At 38.4% G+C, this 11,214-nt stretch overlaps 1 long non-coding RNA gene across 1 annotated transcript; it reads left to right on the top strand.

Annotated features, from left to right (window-relative positions):
* Positions 1–5,105: 5,105 nt before the first annotated feature.
* Positions 5,106–6,162, top strand: LOC306998547. Its single transcript, XR_013797582.1, has 3 exons — positions 5,106–5,208; positions 5,516–5,620; positions 5,741–6,162. It is a non-coding gene; the product is annotated as an uncharacterized lncRNA (long non-coding RNA).
* The last annotated feature ends 5,052 nt before the right edge of the window (positions 6,163–11,214 follow it).

Raw genomic sequence — 11,214 nt, 5'->3', positions numbered from 1 at the left:
ATTTTAAAATCAGTAATAGTTTATATTGTTTAAGTTACTTTTTTTGGACAATGTACATTGTTTCTTTCTGTATCTAAACTGCATTGCATGTTTTATTTTGTGCAAATAAACCTTTAACATTTCTTGCTTCGCTTGATTTTTCAGAACATTTTAACCAAATGCTTTCAAAAAGTGGTGGGGACAAAATCAGCCATTTCAAAAAGGGGTGGGGACATGTCCCCAGTGTAAATGACACCTATGTCACTGAGTGCAGGTCATTCTACAGAAACGTCCACTTCTATGGCAAGATGTCTTAAAATTGATATATTTTTCTAACGTTTAAACTTAGACCACATTATTAGATTACCATTTGACTTTATGAATACACATAAATGACAGCTTAATGATTTTTTATATTTTTTGTGTATTTATTTAAAGACCGCATATACAACCATTTTTTGTCACTGGTGTTACGTTACTTATTTGGCAATAGCCTATTAACTTTTTTTTTTTTTTTTTGTGATTTAAAAAAGTGAATAAAGTTTGAATTTTTAAAATTTCATTTATAATTGCTTTTTGAACTTTCTTATTCACAAAATATAAAGCAGAACGACTGTTAATATTAAAATGTATGCATTTGGCAGACGAAAAGTGTGCTTGAATGAGGTTAGTTCATTTGCGCAACCATGTATTTGCTATAACGATGAACATATTTGAACACCAGTTAAAATCAAGTAATGATGCAATCCTTTAAATCTTAACTTTTGAGTGTAGCAGAATTAAATGGATGTAAAATTAAAAATAATTTTACAATATGTAATTTTACAAATAACATATTGTTTTGTTTTAAAATGTAAAGAAATTGTAACCCTAAAGTGTCTTTTAAGTGTAATATTTCTGTAAAGGCTAGGGGCAGAAAAATGGATATTTCCATAGAATGACCCAGTAGTAGCCCAGACAGCAAACTGACTACGAATTGCATCTGCCGCGGAGGTACAGTGAACTCCGGAACGGATCCAGAAAGCGGATCCGAAACTGTGTCCACTTGCACACCGGCTCACGGATCCGGTCCGACATCGCTGCGGCCCCTTTGCGTATCCGTACGTAAATGGGTACATCCGCCCCGGCTTCGCTTTGGATCCGCGAATGAGCCGCATATCCGCTCCGGGTCCGTTTTGGACCCGTTCATAAAATTCCGTCTGCAATGCCACTTTTTCCCCACACTGCCTGATAACATCCTCCTCATCCAAAATTCATGCAATGAATCCAGTGTGTAAACGTGATTGCATCGACTTGTTAAAGATTTCAGGAGGAGAAATAGGCTGTGAAATCCGAGGCTTTGGCTGTGGGTTTTGGTATGTGATACATTAGGCTGCAATATTACATTTGGCAGACGCATTTTTAACCAAAGCGACTAACAACATGCTAGCCTACACAGTTTGCTTTTTAAGGCAATTCTGTCAACAATTATATATTTTTTAAAAAGGTAGAGCTAGTACAATAAGAATAAGTGCATCAGTGAGTGCTGTTTTTAAACAGACGAGTGTCAGTTCTAAGTGCTATAGCAAGACTAGTTGGAAGTAGTGCTACGAGAGGAGATGTTCTCTGATTATAAATAGGCTACAGGCCAATGGAATTTGTAAAGGGCATGGTCTCTGAATTGGAAAACAATGTGTAGCCTGCGACAGACTATTTAAATTAAAACTGAAACAATTTGAAAGAAATAAAACATTTTATTTAACAAAAGAACACAAACATAAGTAGCCTAATCATTGGCCTCAGCCTGGTTAGACCGGTTGGTCAGGCGCCTCCTCGCGCCGCACCACGGTCTGCAGCCAAGTTAAACCATCTTATGGCATAACGTTAAATGTCTGTGTCTGTGGCTGTGCGACACAAACCATTTGCACGTACAGCACCTGTAAGCACAAAATGACGTTTTAAAGCAATGCTTTAGAACGTTGGTCAAATTAATTGATAATAATGACTAACCATTAATCATAAAAATGAGGCCTACATCTTATCAGTTTAGTAATGTTATCATTCTTATGTAATCTTTTTGTAAAGAAGTGAACACAAAAACACACCGGTGTAGAAGGCATGGGTATTACAAAAAATTAAGGAAAGGTATATTTATAAATACATATTTGAATAATATAGTAAATATTTTATTGGTCCAGCTGTATTAATTTTGTCCTTGATCCCATGTTTTTCTCTTGTCTAACATTCTCGTTTTTACAGATGAATAGGAATAAAATATGTAATTTTAAGACACTATAAAAGTAATTTCGAGTTAATGAATGAATGCTTTAAAAAAAACTCATTTTAATATATTGTAACACCGGCTTAGGCGGGCAGATAATGTTAAATTGTAGGGCAGATTTGAGTTAAATTGTTTATCATTGGCAACACCGTTTACAGTTTCAGTCGACCCCAGCACTGCACCATACACAACTGTGTGTGGGAGCCGTAACACTTCCCTTCCCTTCCACTGAATACTTAAAGTGACTTACGATACATCAGTGTGTATCGTAACACAGCATTTTTCGGTCACACGACATGGTCTTGGCCACTTCTTCAGTGAACATCCAAGAGAGAGGATGTTCCACGCCACTCTCTTCACATCTTGGCCACCAATCGTGGCCAAAGAAGAAATCTAAAAGTAAGTCACAAAACACCTTAAAATACAGACAAGGTATAAAGCCCTGATGTAATAACTTGTATGACAATCTTTGCCCCACCTCCACCCCACCCCACCCCACACCCCACCCCACCCCACCCCACACCCAAATTGTGGACCTGGGCAGCTGTTGAATACATAGTATTATAGAATAATTATTTCCCCTCCATTCCACGCACTTAAGTCCCCCTGTGTCCCCCGTGGTTAAAGTCAAGGTATTATAGCTTGTAGTTACAGTTATTTCTTACCAGAGCAGGGAATGGTTTCTGGGCCATGTCTCCCACCTCTCCAGGTAGGTCTGTAGACATGGCTTGTCTCCTCTGGCCCCCGTTGTTGCTGGTTGCATTGTGCAGGTTGAGAGAGGAGTGTTTGTGGTGGTAGTGGTGGTGGTGGTTGGGGAGGGGCAGTTCTGCCAAACACTGTGGGGGGTGGGGGGTTATATTGGTGTCAAGCTTATACAACATACACAACACAGTCACACAGACTTAAGAAAAATTCACAGAGGACAACTGTAAGATGACTACATATTCTGAATGCATAGAGCAGATAAAGCTAAAAGCTGGATGGCCTGGGGAAGAAAGGACTTCCTCAGTCTGTCTGTTGAGCATGCTAGTGACAAGAGTCTGCCACTAAACTTGCTCTTCCATGTAGTGAGTGGGGGTCATTTTGTGGTTTGTGTATGTGTTTTTTTTTTGTGGTGGAGAAATAGAAACACATTTATATGTAGGGATATTTCCATTTCTTTCTTATTTGAAATTATTAGGAAATGAATACTCTCTGACTCTTACTTTGACAGAGCTCTGAACTATTTGCAGGGAGTTCGTGACTTGTCCCAGCAGATGACCCGGATTTGGACCTCTTTGGGGGTCGGTAGTCCTCCTCTACATCAGTGTCACCAAAGAAATGTCTGTTTAAATTAAAAAAAGATCTTTATTTACATGCAAATCAACATTTAAAGGAGACAGAGAATGGTTGAACAGGGCATTGATCGCTGTTCTGTCTTTTTAATAAAAGTATATGGTGTTAGTGTTTGTATGTGTAACATGAAGGAAAAACAATGACTTCGCTGTTGTTCTCCTTCTCCCAGACTGTTCCTGTTCATCCTCAGGTTGGATGTCCGAGGTGCTACTGTACATGTCAGAGCCCTCAGGATTTGACGTGCCTCCATGTAAGTATCTGAAAGGTAAACATAGAGCTTGACATGAGTCAATATATTATATTTATACAAAAAAAAAAAATATATATATATATATACTGTATATGAAACCAAAATTAAATGAAATAAAATACAATAGAATTTGAAAGGAAAAAATATCAGTAGAGAAAATAAAATCACAGATCAAATTTACTGCTTAATAGCAGTCTCAATATAATTCAGATGACCCTTTTTGATATATATATATATATATATATATATATATATATATATATATATATATAGTAATTCTCAGTTCCAGTTCGAATGCTCCTTTCACGAGATCCTTCTTCCGCAATGTATCTCAGATCAACACAGTTCAATCCAGAAGACGTGTGCACAATCCTACCATTCTGTTCGCTCCTTGATTCACAAGCTCGGTCCTTCCTTATATGGGCAAATGGCTCGCCAGTTCCCGCTCGCAACGTTTTTTTTTTTTTTTTTTTTTTTTTATGTGAAGCAAGCAGGGACAATTCATATAAATTCTTCTTCAAAAATCGTCTGGTTTCCAGGAAATGTGCAGCATCCGACTCAGAAATTACAAAAAAGTAGAAAAGAAGAAGGAAAAAAACAAGAAAAAGGCAATTGAGTTCCAAAGAAAAAGGGAAAAAAGAAAGAAAAAAACCCAGAAAAGACTCAACCTTGAAAAGACAAGGCCAAAAAATACAATTAGACATTCCTTTTAAAAATATACATCATTAGAGCAGTTAGTCTGCATATAAACAACATTCAACATATGTTTGTCTTTTACTGCAATTCCATCTTACTTTAGCACATATAGTTTGTATGTGACTATATACACATGGAGCTTGACATGAGTATTAAAGGAACATGCCACCATTTTATGAAAGGAATTATTCACGATCTCCCCTACAGTAGATAAGTGCGCAAAAACAGTTTTGTCTCCGTGCATGCATTGTCTTAGTCCGGCAGCGCCTCCGCTAGCTTAGCTTGCACGGTGATAAAAAGTTTTTGTCCACTTATCTTACTTAAGGGGAGACTGTGAATAACCCAATTTCATAAAACGGAGGCATATTCTTTTAAATGGCGGTGGTAGTGGATTTGTAGGTGTAGGATTTGTAAAAACCACTTTGCCAAGAAACCACTTTGAGATTTGGCATACCAGATGATTTGATGATTCTGACATCATGTGTCTGCCAGTCCTCGTGTGGCTCCTCTCCATGTTTTACTGCCCTATTTATTCTTTCATCACTATTATAAGTTGGCCACGATGCACAACCATCCTTGTACCAGCTTTGGGGCACCACTGCTATGGTTTTATTGGTGACAAATTCAACTACATGGAACATCCTTAATGGAGAAGACAAGAAAAGAAACAAGTGTGAATGCAGTTATTGTGAGTCAGAGTAAGAAGATCTAGTGGAAAAAGCATTTTGTTTTTATTGATTTTGATAATATAGGGGCTCATGTGAAGTGTCAACTTGCACAACTTATCAGCCCATTTTCTTATGCAGCCACTCCCAGCAAGTCAAACTTTGGTCAGTACTCAGACCCTGATCTAAACTAGTCATGCTATGATTATGATTGGTACTAAAACAATGAACAAAAACTATCAATTAATCTTAATGTAATGAAGTAATTAACTAATTAATGTCTGAACTAATAAACTGATTGAAATGCATTTTTTTTGCATGTTAATGCAGGAGAGGAAAGGCCACAAAACCTTCCCTGTGGGGCAGGGCGACACATTTCCCATCAAGCTCTGAAACATTGGCAGCCATGATGATCTCAGATTTTTCTGAAATGATGTAAATATTCAGTGTATCCGAGCTAAATGGGTAGCTAAAGAACAATGACTTCCTTCTATATTCCTTCTATATTGCATAAATGCCCCCCCCCCCATGCATTCCACAATATTTTGGATGCAGACAATGTAATTTCCAAGCCTGAAGATGTTATCACCAGTCGATGTTCTGAGAGTCCACTTCTCAGTGGACATCTCGCCATACTGTGCCTTGATGGCCATCCCCCCAACAATAGGGCCCACAAAATGCTGCCGTCTTAAAGTGCTGCCAGGTAATGTGACCTCCCGAATTTTTACTTCTGACAGACGACGAATGATCTGTGCCAAAGGATATTCCGGTTTTCTAACCAGTTTTTTTATCTTCTGTAGATAATTTTCATATGGGAAGGCAGAGAAGGAGTCAAGGCAACCATGCTGCTGAACTTCACCTGCCAGATGGGTTATGCAGTGTACATTATACACGACGTGGTGTCTCCCATAAAGTGTAGCAAAGTGCTGCACAAACGACTTCAGTAAAGTGTCAGCATAGTCAGTGAGGTAGGAAAATGTTGGGCTTGCTAAGATGGAGATGCCAGAGAAGAGAAGCATAAAATTCTGATACAGGTCTTTGTCCAGAAAACTGGCCAGCATTACAGGTCCAGTGTACAAAAGAAACTGCCTTAGCTCAGTAGCCTTCCAGCGATCCAATTCTCAAAGAGATTGCGGCTTTCTGGCAAACTCCACTGGAATATAAGGCCTCATGGATACCAATTTAGCGGACATTTGTTCAACTATAGTTGCAGGGACACGGACAGTCAGAGGACCACAAAGCCACATATTGAGCAAGCGCCTAACGATACCTAAGCACACAAGGTGCATGTAATCTAGGGGAAACTGTGACACCATGCCAACCCCAGTACCCTCAAATGCATGTGGTCCCTCATGGTGATGGATCTCATCTAACCTGCCATTGAAAGACTCATCCGTCCTTAGTGCATAATCTTTACATTGAAAACTCATTCGGCTCTGTTCATGTCTACCAGAGTGCATTTATCACAGGCGTGGTAGGCATTATGACTTTTGGTGTGTTTCACAAATGCTCTTGCCGGTGTGTCACAAATTACTGTATCAAGTTTAAGCGTCAAAGTCTTTCCCTCGAAACAGAAACCCTTTTCCAGATGAACTAATTCTTTGGTGAAGTCTTCGAGGAATTCTTTTGCTGATGAAGTTTTTTTTTCTCCAGAGTATAATGCGATCACTACAGGCTCTTTCATAGGGACACTGAGCAGGAGACCCAGGATGGGCCACAGCTGAACACTTGAACTTTTAAATAATGGTAGCCCATCTATGTTTATTTGTAGCCTCAAAGTTAAGCCATCAGTTAGCGTGTGTGCATACCCGCTGAGTGTAGCACTAAGTGAATGGATGATGCCAAAATAGTAGTATTTTCCCCCTGCCTTCTCTTGAATGGAATATTTAGTTGTTGTCCTACGGAGGGTCCTGCCATCCTTTGGAAGATCAGGATGGGAGAGGCGAAGGATGCCTAGTAGGGCAGACAGAGCAACCAATGAAATTCCAAAGTGTCTGGCCCAGTCCGCAATCTTGTCAGATAAGGACATCTCATAGATATAATTTTCAGGTTCGGAACTATTACTGCCACTAGCTAAGAGACCCTCAGTATAGTCTGACTCAAACTCCATGCCACCCTCCTCTTCATGAAAGACTGCTCCTGCTGCAATACCTGAGGTATCATTTGCACAACTGAGACAATCTTCTAACAATCCTACACTGTCATTGTCATTCTCATGCCTGTCATTTAGCCCTGTCTCTGTGTTCATGTCAGTCAGACTGAGATAGTCATCCTCATCCCTAATTTGTTCAAGTCGTTTTCCCACATCTACACGGGTCCTCCGTCTTATGGTGGAGCTGGAAACTGGCAAACTCTTTCTGTTCATTTCCTCTAAAGAAACATTTCGGAAAGCAACCAGTGAGGGGTTTAACAACCAGATTTTTAAATGCTGCTTCAAGTAATTTGGAGTCAATCAGCCCATATCCCTGTTGTTTGAAGCTACCGAGTGCTGCCGGTAGATAGAAGAACGACAGCATTTGGTACAACATAAACCGATTTATGCGAACTGGCAGCTAACGCTAACAGATGGGGGCATAAGAAAACTTAACTTAACTTTCTTGCCCTACATTACTAGTCAGAGCATCAAACTGGTGTGTCATTAACTAGACAAGACATGAGGATTCTGTAAAAAAACAGCCCTTTACTATAGACCATTTCAAGAGAGTTCCATTATCTTTATATATATTTGTATATACTTTATATATATTTATACATAATTAATATTATATATAAATATTTTATATATAATGTATATACATGCAAATATTTCTTAAATATATACATGCATGTGTGTATTTATATATAAAAAATAATTATACACACTACACACACATATATTATTTAAACACAAACTCTTATTTTGGATGCGATTAATCGTTGCCCAGCCCTAGCATCATAGTTGTTCCCAGCAGGCTTCCGTTTTAACATTCCATATGTTATCTTAATGCAGAGGAAGTAGATTGGGAACAAAATAAGCAATGTTTTTGTTTATCTTGTTGAAAGGGTCTATATCAACACCTTAGCATTTAACAGTGACGTCACTATTTATGCTCCAACAATGAAACAATACAATTGGTGATATATCCTAAATGTTGATCTTACTTCACACAGGTGGAACAGTCCTCAGCCCAAGATCCAATAACAAGCTGCAAAGAAAACAGAATCATGTTAAATTGTGATTAGGATTTTGGATACCAGTATGAAGCTGAAGTGGCATGACGTTATAGCTAAGTCTGTTCTGTCGAGATGAGCTAGCGCGAATCAATAAAACATTTTGATGAATATGGCGCTGTTCTGCAAAACTAAAATGATTCTACCATCAACACACTATTAACTGTTTGATAGAATAATTCCAGGTGGTACATATACAGAACACACATTTCAAAACGGGGAGGTGAAATAAACAAACCTGAATATGTCTGTTTTCTTTAGTAATATATATTTTTTTAGTTCTTATCTTAGTGATTCCGATTGACAGACGTGAACTATTAAATATTGCACGTTGAGGTAGCACAAAATTACAGTAAATGTACTTCTAACAGTGGATTGTGAGTTTTATTTTCCACTGCGCTTGCGTGGTACGGCTAGCAGTTTGACAGAAACACCGGCATGGCGTTCGCGGTCTGTAACGTTACTTTAAGTAGATTTGAAGTAAATTCCTATGTACACTTCTTTCACATAAATTTCACATACACCAGTGAGGGGAAATTAGGATGGAATATACCTGTTTTCTTTATAAATTAATATTTTCAAACAATGTAGGCTAAGTTGACAGTATGTAAATCAAAATAATAAACAACTACACACCTCGCCACTTAGAATAATGACTTTTAAGTACATGTCGATCAAAAGAAAGTACGTAACAGTTAGGCCTGTAACGTTAGGCCAAATATAGGCTACGTAACTTAGACGTTTTTTTTAGGCTATTTTTAGTATAGGCTACATAAAAAGTAGACTGAACATATTTTAGTATAAAAGAAGAAACGTTAACGTTAGTAACAACGTTAGCACACTTGAATAAACTTTCTGTAAGGGTGGTCAGTGGATTCTTTGATTTCAGAAAAAAACTTTTTTGTGACTAATGTCTTATGCACATTAGTCACATAAACGATATAATCATAATCAAGACATAATTGTCTTGTAAACTCGGATCACATTTGAATGCCCAATAGCGAGTCAACATGTCAATGTACAAACATCTCCGGTCTGCAAATTATCCATATCGTTATAGTTACCAAGTAACTGCATAAATTTAGGCTATAACTTTCCCAAATTAAAACTTAACATATAGGACGTCCGGGATAGAGCTCGAATATGGGGAATGGGAATTAAAAGCAGGCACTGGTCTAACGTTAACTTACTTATGCTACACAGGCTAGCTGCTATTCTGATACTGCAACGCCTTATACAATGGCAACTAATTCCCAGTTAGTTATCTAGGCGCGTCCAAAGTGCGGATCCGTATGTGATCCGTTCTGGGTCCGCCGATTAAAAGCGCAGGCGGGGCCGATCCGGGAGGCGGGGCTGATCCTGTTAGCGCAGCGAAAACGAATCTGACAGTCAGGCGGATCTGGCGGCTTGAGGGCGGGTCCGCCACGGACTCCTTTGCTGTGTGGGAGATTGCCCTGGAGTGGTCGCTTTCCATTTAATATTATATTATAATAATTATAATGTAAATGCATGGGTAAGATGTCACCTAATAGATGTACATGCATAGAGGTCGCCTAATTTATTGTTTTCTATATCAGTTTACGACTGTTTCCTCTTTATTTTTTTGTGCAGCTGTGGTGCTTTTGAGGTGACAATTCTTAATTTGTCCTTTAATCCTCATTGTGTTGCCTTTCAATTAAAAGATTTTGTTATGGGTGTGCAGTGTGCTTGTTGTTCATTTGTCTCATAAGTATCATAAGATTTGTTTGTCAGCAGCGCATTTAGCTGTTAATTAGTGCTGTTGATATCAGTCAACATTTTTAATCATCAGCAAATCAGGAATACAATAAGACATCAAAAGATGTTTAAAATTATTTATTTAAAAAAAGAAAAGGAAAAAAAAAAGAAATAAAGCCCAATTCCAAAACTATATATTAGAGCTTGTTCCACACTTTAGTTGAGTTGGGAAGAATAATTGATAGTACGATTGCAATATTGTTTTCTTGCAATACATTATCAGTATCTGGCACTAATGCAGATTTCAGCTTGCTTTACTGTATACCAAAACAAGCATTTCGATTCTTGAACAGCTAAGAGTCAGTTTAATCAACTCTACGCGAGAGCAAAAGCATACGGAACTGTCTGTTCTCAAATCGCTCTCGCGGTACTTTGATATCATACACCGACCGGTCTGTGCAGCGCTGCTTTAAGTCGAAAAAACAGTGAGCAACTTGAAGTGGACGTAACTTGAATGGACGTAACTTGAAGTGGGCGTAACTTGAATTGACGTAACTTGAAGGGGCGTAACTTGAAGTGGGGCGTAACTTGAATTGACGTAACTTGAAGGGGCGTAACTTGAAGTGGGCGTAACTTGAATTGACGTAACTTGAATTGGCGTAACTTGAAGTGGGCGTAACTTGAATTGACGTAACTTGAAGTGGGGCGTAACTTGAAAGGGCGTAACTTGAAGTGGGGCGTAACTTGAAGTCTTGCAGGATGCAGACAGATACTATTGGTCGAGTCCGCATTGAACAGTTCAAAGCACTAAAAGACATATTGATGCGTAGTGTATTATACAGATTATATCTATGTAATAGTTTATTCAGTCCTTTCTTTTAACAGTTTTAAATTTCAGTTATTGTGCGTGTGAAGAACAATCATAGTGCTCTCTACTCAATTGTTGTGAGAGACACCCGGTAGAAAGTAACATGATTAAGGTAACGTTACAGCAATAAAGTCCAGCAATATAAGTTGTTTTATGTGAAACCATAGACCTTTATCTACAGATCAAGTATAATAATAGTGTTGACTTTTGTAACCGAACGTGACACGCTGTTTGA

The sequence above is a fragment of the Phoxinus phoxinus genome, assembly GCF_949152265.1.
Source record: "Phoxinus phoxinus genome assembly, chromosome: 5".
Taxonomy (NCBI): domain Eukaryota; kingdom Metazoa; phylum Chordata; class Actinopteri; order Cypriniformes; family Leuciscidae; genus Phoxinus; species Phoxinus phoxinus.
The sequence above is the reverse complement of the archived record's forward strand: the minus strand, read 5'-3'. Positions and strand labels throughout refer to the sequence as shown.